Below are 13,344 nucleotides of genomic sequence, written 5' to 3'. Positions count from 1 at the left end.
AATATGCTTCACCTCAAAAATCTAGATCCATCAGAGCCACAAGGGCGGAGACTTAAACCTCGACACGGCTATTAATAGGACGTGCTGGAGGGATAGATTCATCACCCAAAGACTCCCTATGCTGTGGAACAAAATCCCGGTACATGTGAGGCAGAGCACCTCGCTGGCCTTGTTCAAGAGAAATCTTGACCAATGGATGGGAGATCGCAGATATACCCCAGGGATTACCTCAGTGTCACTGCTCGACAGAGGCACAGCAAAATAATGGGTATAGTTCCCCATACTAAAGGGGTGGCGTAAGCCACAAAACGATGGGCTAGGCTTGTAAATGCCCTCGGGCAGATAGCCTAGTATGAACCTATGAACCTATGAACCTATGGGCATTGTTAAGGGACACAGACCACTTATAGGTTGCAAACATCTGGATATAGTGGACATATGTGTACAGAGGACTAGTATGGCCTGTACAATGGTTTAACATGCTGCATGTGAGACAGATGCCATTACCACACTATATAAAGTAATGCAATCAGGAGGTGGTAACCAGCCATGTATGGTACACACATCAAAATGGTATAAGCCACACAGTATACAATTCTCACACAAACATGCCAGTATTGGGATTAGAGCTTCTTCTTTCGGCTTTTTCCCAGGTAGGAGTCACCACAGCGGATCACCTGTTGGCTCATGATTGGCAGTGGAGTTTTACAGTATTGAGTTGCCAGCCCAGCACCCAACCTTCCACAGAAGGCACATAAAAGCATGCACTCACAACTAGGGCCAATTTAGAGTGTCTAATCCACCTACAGCATGTCTTTGGGATGTGGGAGGAAACCAGAGCACCTGGAGGAAACCATGCAACGACAGGGAGGACATGCAGACTCCGCACAGAAGGCACCCCAGCTGAGGATCGAACTGGAGAGCCTCTTACAATGAGGCAGCAACATTAACCACTGTACCACCGCAGCCACCACAGTATTGGGATTAGAACTCCTACCTATCTATGTCTACTATAGTATTACACAGTTATCAGATGCACCACAGAGTTTATACAATTTCAGCCAATCCAAAGGTACTTCTACAGTGAATGACATCACAGGACTAGTAAATTAGGATGAGGGGATGTGTAGAGGTTGGTACACAGCTCAGAATGGTATAACCCACACAGTATATGATACTCACACAAACAGTTGCCAGTATTCGGATTAGAATTCCTACCTATCAAGTTATTTCTACTACAGTGTTACACAGTTGTCAGACATGCCACAAAGCTTACACAATTTCACCCTATCCAAAGGTACTTCTAAGATGAATGACATCAACAGGACTAGTAAATTAGGGTGAGAGGATGTATACAGGGTGGTACACAACTCAAAATGGTATAACTCACACAGTATATGATTCGCACGCACACACACACACACACACACACACACACACACACACACACACACACACACACACACACACACACACACACTTACTTGCCAGTATTGAGATTAGAACTTCTGCCTATCTAGTTATTTGTACTATAGTGTTACACAGTTACCGTACATGCTACAGAGCTTACTGGACTAACAACTGGTCAAAGGTGCTGATAACTGCAGAGCTGAGGTAAAGTATTACAGGTGGCAGAAAGTCTGCCTTCAGTTTTTCCCTTGGATCTTGCGAGTTCTTTCTCTCTTGCACTTCAACTAGCATAATAGCTTTGCAATTCAACAGGTTATTGTATAAGTTATATAAGTGTAGCACACCTGGGAGCCATCAGCAGTAGTTGTTCCTCACAGAATTTGCCACAGTACTTAGTAGTTATGACCACCCCTCCTGGCATGATTGAAGTGCAGTTTTCTGTGCTTTGGCCCATTAACCTGGTGCACTTGGCCATTCTGAGGCACTATTGTAACTGCCTCATGTACACAGACAAGCCTCTCCTCTAAACTCCAAACACTCAGACTTGTGAGAGTTACCCCATATCACCAAACTTGGAAATATGCACTCTCCAGCAAAGACTGGACTAGCTGGTCAAGAGGATGAGGTTAACATCTGCAACACACTATGTGGAACACATAGCTTGGCACAATACCCATTATCACAGCCCTGACATACAGTCACAAACCACACACTCACTTTCACAGAGGCACTCAATGGACTTTTACCCAAACAGCACAGACCAGCAAGACAGACACCCACTCAGCCAGCACAACACAGCACATGCCAAAGGAGACATATGTCACCCACACAGTGTGCCCCTCAAGCTAAGCCTGTAAATCTAATCACCTTTCCCAATACAATAATCATGGGTGACTCAATACTGAGGCACACAAGTGTACAACTTACTAGGTTGAATATGGAGAAGGTAATAGCCAGCTGCCTATCACATGCCAGCATCCAATACATGACACACCCAGTCAGGTTATGCCACAAAAACTACAAGTATCACTCTGTCATCATCCATGTGGGTGTGAATGACCTGAGACACACCTCCCTGGACTACATGACAAGAGAAATGTTTGAGCTCTCATGTTATGTGGTCCAGTCAGGTATGACAGTAGCCCTGAGCAGTATACTACTGTCTCCCAGAATGATGCTGCAGTACTATCAACAAATGATCGACTTCAACATTGGCTTACGTGTTATTTGTCATTCTCAAGGGATCCAGTCTCTCTCTGCTTATGATAACATGATTTACAGACCTCAATGCCTTGCCAGAGATGGCCTGCATCTGTCTCCCTTGGGTTTCTAGGTACTGACTAAGTCTCTTGCCACCCCTATAGTGCCTTTTTAGACAGTGTTCCAATTCACGTTACCACCGTAACAGCTAGACATTAATGCAATCTGAGGGTCATGCTGCTCAACATTAGACATCTAACTCTCAAGATGCAATCACTCAAAGGACTCCTGAAAATGGAGAATATTGACAGTTGCACTCTAATGGAGACCTGGTTTACAGCAGCAGACAGCAGCCCTGCACTAACAGGCTATGATGCATTCCACAGCTGTCAGCCCTAAACATGCACCACAGCTCCACAGGTGGGGGTGTCTCCATATTCATAACAAATATGCACATTTCAAGACTAGTATCCCAACATAATGCATCTGAGATACTTCAAGTATAACTGACTTTGGGTAATAGTGCAAGCCAGGTCATAGCTTGCTATGGGTCCACATCCATGTCCCTAGACTGTCAATCCATATTCCTCAACACCATGGCATCTATCAAGGTCCAACCCAACACTGATATAGTAGGAGATGTCAACTACCCCTCTGTCAACTTGGAAAAGTAGTCATGCACCAATAGACTGGCCCAAGGCTTCCTGAAATTCATCACTTCCAATGCACTGGATGGGCTCATACTGACCCCCAGTAGAGGATGCAACAACCTTGGCCTGTGTTGATTACTTACATATGAGACCATTGCTCAACAACAATAATCAATTCTTAGCTGGTCAGATCCAAACATGTTGTAATCACCATAGCAGTCCACATCTCACCCATATCCCTCACAAAGGTAACAACCTTGAAAAACCTCGCCAAAGATGACTTTGGAGTCATAAAAACAGGGGTGGATGACTTCACTACACAATGGAGCTCACCTTTTATGTTTGCATGTGCCACTGTTTAAAACCAGTATGCCACTGTCCACAGTAGGACATCATTGTATGCCATTCAGGGTACCCATGTGTGTGACCCATGCTGCTCTGTCTGTCCCCCTGTGTCTCTCTGTATATCAGTGTCTGTCTCTCACTTCCCCACATCTATGTGTGTGTGTGCTTGACATATATAGTCATCTGTTGGCCATATATGTCTGCATGTGTGTCACACACAACAGATGCAGATATATCACATATGGGCCGTCTACAGCTAGCTGGGGGTAATCCTGTCAGATGTGTGTGTGTAGAAACAGTTATGGTGTACATAGCTGTCTGTATGCACAGATATATCTACACAATATAGTCATATAGACCAATGTAGATTCCAACATGTCCTGTGATTCTCTAAGTGTAAGATCATGCCCAGTGTGACCTTGTATAGTTAGAGTGGGACTCCATTCCAGATCCAAGGTTATGTTTGCTACAGACATACCTCTCAGAAGTACAGAGGACTTTCCTTGGGGTAATGGTTTGTTTTGGCAGACAATCTCTGACATATCTGTATTCTGACAGTGCAATGTATTGTGTCATTACCTAGTGTCAGACATCCTCAAATCATCACAGTGCTTTACCAGAGGAATAATAGTCATATGATGCATAGACTGATATTATAATGGCAGCTATGTAATTCTTGCCCAACAATACCATTTGGGAGGTGTGCTACAGCCAGTTGAGTGATAGTCCAGCAACTTGTTGATATACTGGCTGGGGACCTTCTGCTTCTGTGACATCTGTGTAACCTGAGATGTGATATCCTGGCATGGCCATACCTGTCTGCTGTACATTTTTTGGCAGATTATCCAGGTGTTTGGCTAGAGGTTTTGTCCAGTCTGCATAAACATGTGTTTTTCTGGAAAGTTATTTCAGTATAATTGAAGAGTGATGTTACAAAATATTGACAGACATTACTGTGTCAACCTACATAACCTTCAGACAATTCTCGCTACTGCAAACTCCTCACCCTACCACCTTTCTCAGTATGTCAGGGCAATATTTACCACACATGCCTATCACTGTGCCTTTGTTCCACATTTACTTCTGCCCTTGTTCAGACATGTTGCTGTCAGAGGTTTGGTCTTATGGGTGTGGGTACAGACTGCATTGCACTGTGCAGTCATGTCCATTATATACAAAAGCAGACATAAAACAAGGGAAAAAAACATATTGACCATGACCACTGGCAACAGTACCAAGAAGCATGATTATTCACAAAAGCCCTAACACCTCAGCTATACAGCCTTCAAGAAGTCCATTATATGTGTGGTACATTCCACATAACACTGTGACTTGCAGGTATGTTAGTGGCAGAGCAATAGGTGTTACTGACATGCATAATCATTGGCACTGCAATTATCTGCACATGGCCCTGTGACAGACAGCCTGTACCTAGGGCAGTACAAGATGACAGCCAGGAGAACATGCTGGACAGATCCTGACAGTATTGACCACACATGGACATAGCTCATTGACCCCTGCATATTGAGCACATGCAACATGTTTTCATGTGTATTGGGACAGCCCTACCAATCTGTGTTATGCTGCTATTTCCCTGCAAACATACATGTTACTGTATTTCTGTGGGTATGGGGGGGGCACACCTGTCAACTGTAGACATTTGCAGAGACTGTGCTGATATTTGCTTTACATTTTGATTCCATTTACCATACTATTGTGCCTGTCATGGGGACTACAGGCATATCAGAAAAAAGCACAGGTGAGATTGTAATGGCATGCATTTGCATGTCAGACTTGTTACCCTTCAGAGCCTTACTGCAACTATGAGACCTGCTGTGCTATGACTGTGTGAGTCTGTAGGGGGGTGATTCAATATTGTTGTCATTTGTGGAGCTTTTCCAGACATTTCTTTCTGGTTTTCTACAGCTGACATGCTGTGTGGGTCTGAGGGGTGAGTATGGGACCCTGCACTGACATCTATGACTGTGAGCTATGATCCCCGAGTTAATTGGCCCCACACATATACTGCAGTAGGATTTGCCACCTTGGGTACTACTGCATAGTGTTGGGAGGCCAATATCTGGCAAACATTTCCTGGTGTCCCACATAGCTGTCAGTTGTCTGCTGCTATCCCAGTAGTCCACCCCATTCCCTTGCATGCATGCAACATTACCATATATATGCTTGCAGAACATACTGATACATTAATTTACTGTTAAGGCAACTGACTTATCTTGTGTCTGTGGTAGTTGTGTGTACAGAGCTTGAGGGCTGCTATGTTGGATGCAGACAGTACGCTGCCTATACATGGTAACTTACAGGTAGTGTGATGTGTGTGTCATCCATTTGTACTGTGTGTGTGAGTAGAGAGAGATGTCAGTCCCTGGGTGCCTACAGTGTCAGTGTGTGTGCTATGCTTCACCTCTTTGCCAAGGACAGGCCATACTGGGCACACCTCTGTCTGCCTACAAGGGCTGGCTCAGGGGGTTCCTCAACCGAGTCCCTCTGTGCCTGTGGGGACCTTGGCAATAGTGGGGGGCTGTATGACCCTTCCCCATCCTGTTCCTGCTGCAGCTCTTTCCACAGGATCATATTGTGTACCATGGCACATACTATGAACATGTGTGCACATGTGACCGGAGAGTACTGCAAGGCTCCACCAGATATGTCCAGGCAGCACAACCGTGACTTGAGCATCCCAAACACATGCTCTATAATGATCCTGGTTTGTGTGTGTGCCTCATTATGGCATTCTTGCATGTGTGCATTTCTGATGGGTGTCATCATCCATGGTTCCAGTGCATAGTCAGCATCCCCCACCAGATGGCCATACGGAATGTCCCCCCCTGGCAAATGCCTGATACAGCTGTGAGGAATGCCAGATGTGGGAGTTGTAATAGCTTCCAGGGCTGCCAGCCCGCATATTCATGATAATGCCCTGGGCTTTGCACATGACCTGGCAGTTGATGGAGGAGAAGCCCTTGTGGATTATGTAGACCCTACCCTGCTCACTGGGTGGTGCTTTGATGTGGAAGCACATGCAGTCTATGGCACCCAGTACCTCCGGGTATTCAGCTACATGGTGGAAGAGATGCATGTTGCTGGTCAATTCCTCACGAGTGTTGGGGAATTATATGTGGTCACAGGCATTTGGTAGCATGGCATCCAGGAACTGGTGCAGTACTCTGGATGCAGATGCCTGTGACAACCCCTTGATATCCCCAGTAGGTCTTTGGAAAGTACCTGTAGCTAGTATTCTTAAGGCTACACATACCTTACCATCCACTGGGATGGGTTCCCCTCTGTTCATTCTGGATGTGAGGTGAGGCTGGCACAGCTCCACAGTTTTCTGAAGTATGTCCCTGTCCACTCTACTATTTCGAGATCATGTAGCCCCTGGTAGGTTACCCAGGGTCTGAACACTCTTCTCCTCATCCTAAGTCTGGGGTGGTTGTCAGCATTATCCTCCTCACCACCGTCAGCCTCCAGCACATACTGATGTATCAAAGCAATGGCAGCCCCTAGCATTTTGTCAGTTAAAATTCCCAGGTTTACTGCAAAGGTGCAGAGTTTGTGGGAGAAACCAGACTGAGGGGTGTTTGCATACTTTATAGTGGTGTGCTGCAATGGCTGCCTATGTGATTGGGTCTATAATACATTACAGCTGCCAGTTATATTACTTATGGCTTGGAACTGGCCATTGTGAGTGTTAGAGGCATTAGTGATAATTTGTGCATGTTTGCCTTCATTCTGTTGTTGCCTTTTTTTATTTTTTTTTTACTTACATCTCCTCCCATTTTCAGCTATGCAGCCACCTGCCAGCTGTATTATTGAGTGCTTTCAATGGCCCATTGTGAGTTGCAAGACTCCCATATTAGTGATTTCACCTTAATTTCTCCTTTATTGTGCTGTTGCCCTTTCTTTTTCTTTTTCTTTTGTTATATCTCCTCCCATTTCCCATTTTCAGCTATCCTTCCTGTTTAAGCCCCAGGACATGCCGCACAAACCCATGGAGCTAGTGTAAACAATGATGTCATTTGCTAAGCACAGCTAAGCTATCTGGGGCACACCCCCTAGCTTAGCTGTGCTTAGATAAGTGCATACCCAGTCCACGGAGCTCCAATGTGCTTGCACCAAGCAAGACACACCCCCTTTTCATGTTAGCTGCCCCTCCTGCCTACACCATCGTGTTACAGCACCTACACGGTTAGGTGCAGTGTGACACTTAGAAGTATTTTGTGATTCAGTATAAGTCCATTCATTTACATACCCCACTGCCTTAATCCCTAGTTACTGCACTACACCACGGCCTTACCGCTTAGCAACCACTGTTCCCTGCCATTTTTTACCTTCTGCATGCCATTGACTATCATGGCAAAATGCAGATTTCCTCTACACTTGTCGTTTCCTTTTTTTTTTTTTTTTTGTTTATTTTTGCCACCATCCCATTTGCACGTCACTTCCCCATACTTAAATGGCCGAGATTGGCCAAAAAAAAAAAACTTTATTTTTTAAAATATTGGGCTTTTTTAAATGCCAGTGGCCATATATTTGGCCATTTGCATGCCCAATGTATTTAATACATGCTTTTTCAGGTGCTGTCAGGGCTCCATTTGTTTATTTGCTGAAATGTATTCGGTTAGTAACTGAATACATTTCTGCAAATATCACTGTTCCTGCATGGAGACTAGCCTCCTTGCAGGATCACACAGTCAGCTCATTTGCATGGTTTTCACCAGCAAATGAGCTGATTAGCATCCCGCATTGCTTTCTGTGCAGGAACAGTGTAAGGCCACTTATGCATGTCAAAACAGCACGTTAATGTATCGCGAAGCAGCCATATTCAATGCAGGAGCAGCTACACTGCTCCTGCATGGAATATTTTCATTGTGAAACCCAGGGACTGTCATTAATAATTTATATATTAACAACTTTTATTATTTTTTGAGATCCTTTTGTCTAACATTCTTTTTTACATGAGCACAATGTCTATTAGAGATAACGATTAAAGTAATGTACTAGCAAAACATTCATTAATTTGCAAAGATATTAGGATGTTTGCTTTTATTGTTGTTGATCAGGTAAAAGATGATGCTGTTGGTGGTGACATCAATACTGACATAGAAAATAAAGAACTCAGAATGCAAGTTTTATTAAAAGCTGATAAAATCCAGGATTGAATGATGTTTTAAACATGAAATGAGGTTTGATAACAAACCAATTTGTCCAGGGACATCTTCAGGTAGGGGTTTAGACAGAAGCAGTAGTGGGAATTAAGAGGGTAGGGGAAGTAGGGTGGGGGGTGAAAGGGTTAAATGGGAATGATGATTGAGAGGAAATGAAGTAAGGGTAGGGAGGGACTTAGTGGGTATTTATGCAAGTGTAACTGGGTAAGGAATCACATTTTGGCGTGAACTTGTTAGTGCAAGCTAAGTCCAACATGACCTGTCAGTACTCCCTTGTACAGGTAGGCCCTAGATTAATGTTTGTGTGCATGGGAAAGGTGGGTACTGTTTGTTAGATTTTTTTTTCCTCTCCTGGTTTGCCTGGTGAATATTAAAGAGTGTGGGTTTGTGGGGGAGAGGTTGAGTATCTTGGGTGGAGGAATAGGTAATTTGGTATTTTGTTCAGTATGGGAGCACATATTAGAATATAATCATATAGTATATAAAAAAATAGGGGTGCTAAGGACATGGCTCTGCTCCAATCCTGGCCCTGTGTGCTGTACTGTTGCAGTGGTGTGGTGTTCTAATCCATCAGGGTTTGTGTTGGCTGCGAACATAAATATAGTGGCAGTAGAGAGAGGATAAATTGTTGAGGTATTTAAGGGAGGAGCATGGCTTGGGTCTTTTGAGATTGAACACAGACTATAAGTTTTGATAGGGATCTTGTGGAATGGTGTTTGTTCCTTGGGTAGTGTACAGGGAAGCAGTTCTTCCTGTTGTGTTTGCAGGTGACTGTGAAGGCTATCATTGCTGTAGCATGGGGATTTTCTTTTTGAAGTAGACTGTGTTGGTCATTTCAGCTGCGAGTTACTTTTCATAGGCTCTAAGTTTTTCATTAACATGTGCCCCTGTGCATGCATGCTGCACTAGTAACCTGCTCACATGGCTTAGTATGCCTCTTATCCATTCATGCAATGTCCGGAGTTATGCATCATAGTTGGGTCCATTTTCATAAACTGTGGTTTTCAGCTAAATTACTGGGAAAATCTGCTATTAGTATGAAGACTTGTGTGCATGTTGGTGAAGGATGATTAAGTTATAATGCTACTTTGGTTTTTACTCGAAAACCTAACTGTACCCAGTGTATTTTACTTAGAATGAAACTGAAATTGTTTTCGCGAAAGCAAATGTTTTCCAGGTAGGTCATACATGACAAAAGACAACTCTCTGTGCCTTTGCATAATACCTTCATCAGTTCACACTACATTCTGCATTCATGTATAAGTTTTGCAGTATTGTTTATTAGATCAAAGCTCAGTGTTTTAATGTATTTTTTAAGATCTAAAAGTTATTATGCTACATATTGCTTCTTTAACTTTCATATGTTTCATATTGACAGCTAGCCATGAGCGGCAGGCTGGCTTCGGTCATATTCATGTATTCGTGGCTGGCCTTTCGGAGGAAAAAAAAATCACCATTCCCATTTAAAAAACATTCAGTTGCAAGACTCCTTTCTATTGGGATGTGCTTGATTTACAGTGGGCATACTGATTGGGTGCTCAGTCTGCTTAAATGCTTTTGAATACTAATTGTATAGTCATTGTTAGATTCTTGCAATTTTGTGATACAGTCCTAAATTAAATGTTAATGACAGACTGTGCAGGTTACATTTTAGACATAGAAAAAGCCCTTTATTGGAATAGCAAAATTAAAAAAAAAAAAAGTTTTAAAATGTTATCACATAAGGTTTGTCATGTTCCAGATATAATTTCTGAATCTTTTGAAATGTTACTGATTTGATGACAGAGTTGTAATTCACCTGGCCTTTTGCATGGTACATCATTGGTGTCTAGAAAGTTTTTTTTTTTTTCCTGTGGAATGTACTGAAAATGGACCTTGGCTTGAGAGGGTGCAGAATGAGTGAGGTGTATCAATGGTGGAGAGGTGGAGGATGTTGGTGGGTTTAGTGGAGATTCTCAGGTTTTGTCTTGCTCACTCTCGAATGGTAATTCCTCAGTTACAGATACGAATGGTTTCCACTTGGTCCATTTGCAGATAATTGTGATTTCTGGAAAATTAGTGACAAATCACTCAGGACTGAATTAAAATTATGATGGACATTTCATTTTCATACGTTATACCATTCAGAAGATTCATAATGTAAAACATGTTAATTCTGTCAACTTTCTGATGTTGTAAGAGCAGTATTTAAAAAACTGTTCTTAGGTTTGGGCTGCTGTCTCACTTTTAGTTATGGCTTTGCCCAGCTTTCTTATTCTAAGAGGTTGACAGGTATGTTGTATGGCTATGGCACTGTTTACTTATGGTAGGTGTCTTTTGTTTTGCTTTGCTTCCCTAGAGTTGGGGGGGGCTAGTGATTTGTCTGGCACATTGTTTTACCCTCCCTGCTCACGCCTCGTGTTTGGGGCAGTGGTGAGGATGGGCACGTTTCTGCTGTGCTCGGTCATGATGTTCTTACCTCTGGCTCTTTTGATATTGGGTAGGGTAGGTGTATCCAGGTCCTGTGCTGTGCATACCGGGGGGGCTGTTTTGGTGGAGTGCTCATGTCTGTGGGTGGCCTGCGGATGAGTATTTGCTTTGTAATTGTGTTGCATTATGTGGTTGGCTGTATGGGCTTTGAGGTTGGTAGGCAGTGATTGAAAGGGTATTGACTATTGCTTCTTGATCATGGGTTGGGTGGAGTTACATTGGTGGTGGGGGTATGGACCAGTGGCTTACTTTTGCTTGGCTGAGCTGCCAAGGATGGGGTTCATTGTTTGGGAGGTGCTTGCGACTAACAGTCATTGTGAGCATGCATAGTATGGTGCTGACCATTATGGGGGTGTGGATGGTTTGGAAGCTCTGGTGAGCAGTTCACACTGGTCAGGTGGGATCAAAGCATATATCAAGGAATAAATAATTAATGACAGAGGGTGTGGTGAAAGAGATTTATATGGGTGAGAGGTCAATTTTGCAGGAAGGTGCTACACAAGGGCACATTGTGTGTCTTGCCCCAAACTCTGTACACACATGAGTGCCCCAGTACCTAGAGTATTAACAATAATGAGCCACTGTTTAAGGGTCACTCACAGTGTTCACGTTGGGTTTGGGTCTGAACGCTAATGACGGTATCACCTGCTAGCAGGAGAGAAGCTTTTACAGCAAGCAGAATTCAGGTGGGGAGTTTAAGTGATTTTCAGTAGTACAAACACAAAGCAGGTGGTTTGCCCAAACAGTGTGTCATGCTTTGTCATGGTAGTGCTTGTGCAGACATGGAAAATCCACTGATGATATGCCTCCACTATACAGTGGTAGAGCACCAGACTCCAGAGAACAGGTGTATGAGTTTGAGGTCTGGGGGCTCAAACTATAGTGCATTGGTGAAATGTTTCATTAGGAGCCAGTGAAGGGAAGAGGCATAGATGGGCAGGCTACTTAAAAGATGGTTGGAAGATATATTTCATCAAGAATGTAGACTGGCTGAGATTGTACCTGCCTGGCATTTTAGTTAGCATTCATGACTTCATAGCTGCCAGGGACAAAGCTGCCATCACATGGTATGGCCGTAAAAGATCTTACAGTTACTTTTCTCAAAATTACATACAATGGGGGGGTATGGGCATGTTAAGGATGTACTTTAATTTACTTTGGTGTGTTTGTAAGCTTTTCAGATTTCATTACAGTTAAACATGTGCTGTTGTAGCTACTGGTGGAATAGGACAGCACATGGGAGGTACTGCTAAGGTCACAGTGTTTCATAGATAAATAGGTATTTTGTTTTACTTTTAATTTAGGTAGAAATGATTATAGTGTGGTATATTCTGACATCTTTTGGAAGTCTGGTAATGTTATGGGGTGTTTTAATAGGTAAAGCCTCTCCTTTATCACAGATGCCATCACAGGCTCTGTAATCTCCTGTACTGCCAGAGGTATGGAATGGTTTAAATTTTTCATTGCAATGCCTGTTTCTCCTTCCATTACCAAGATGAAGAACGCTGCTGCTCTAATGTGGAACAAATGGGTAAAAGGTGGAATCTTCACTAATGCATTTTAGAGGATTTACTTTTGTCTTTCTCTTTGTAGATGGTGGTGTTGTCATGGGCGTTCCAGTTGCTGTAGGCTATGCAGTGAGCTCGCAGATGGTGGAAGCAGGTTGTTGCAGTGGATGTCCCATTCACTACAGTGGTGGGCAACAAGGTCACACATCGGGGAGCGCAAAGGGGCAGCAGTTACTGGCTTGAAGTCAATGGATTTCAAAGGTAATGGATTCTGCTGGGGTGGAAGTTCCGGTTGTTGCAGTGGCACACAATGAGGTTACAGGTAATTTTATTTTATTTAGTGCTCATTAAGGCATGTCAGTGCTGATGGGGTTCTGGGTATGTCAGGTGGAGTCACAACAATTGTGGGATCATAGGCAGTTGCTAAGATTAGGGCTCTAGGGCCCTTATAGGCTAGCTAAGTTTAAACCTTATTTCCACATGCAGTACTTAGTATACTTGTCCAAGAGGAACATGGGTGGAACCCATGCCGTGAATTGATGGTTACCCATTCAGTTGCTCAAACTGTGTTTGAAG

This window comes from Protopterus annectens, chromosome 12.part0 (assembly GCF_019279795.1).
Source record: "Protopterus annectens isolate FY-2018-M chromosome 12.part0, PAN1.0, whole genome shotgun sequence".
Lineage (NCBI taxonomy): Eukaryota > Metazoa > Chordata > Ceratodontiformes > Protopteridae > Protopterus > Protopterus annectens.
This window is presented reverse-complemented; position numbering follows the sequence as displayed.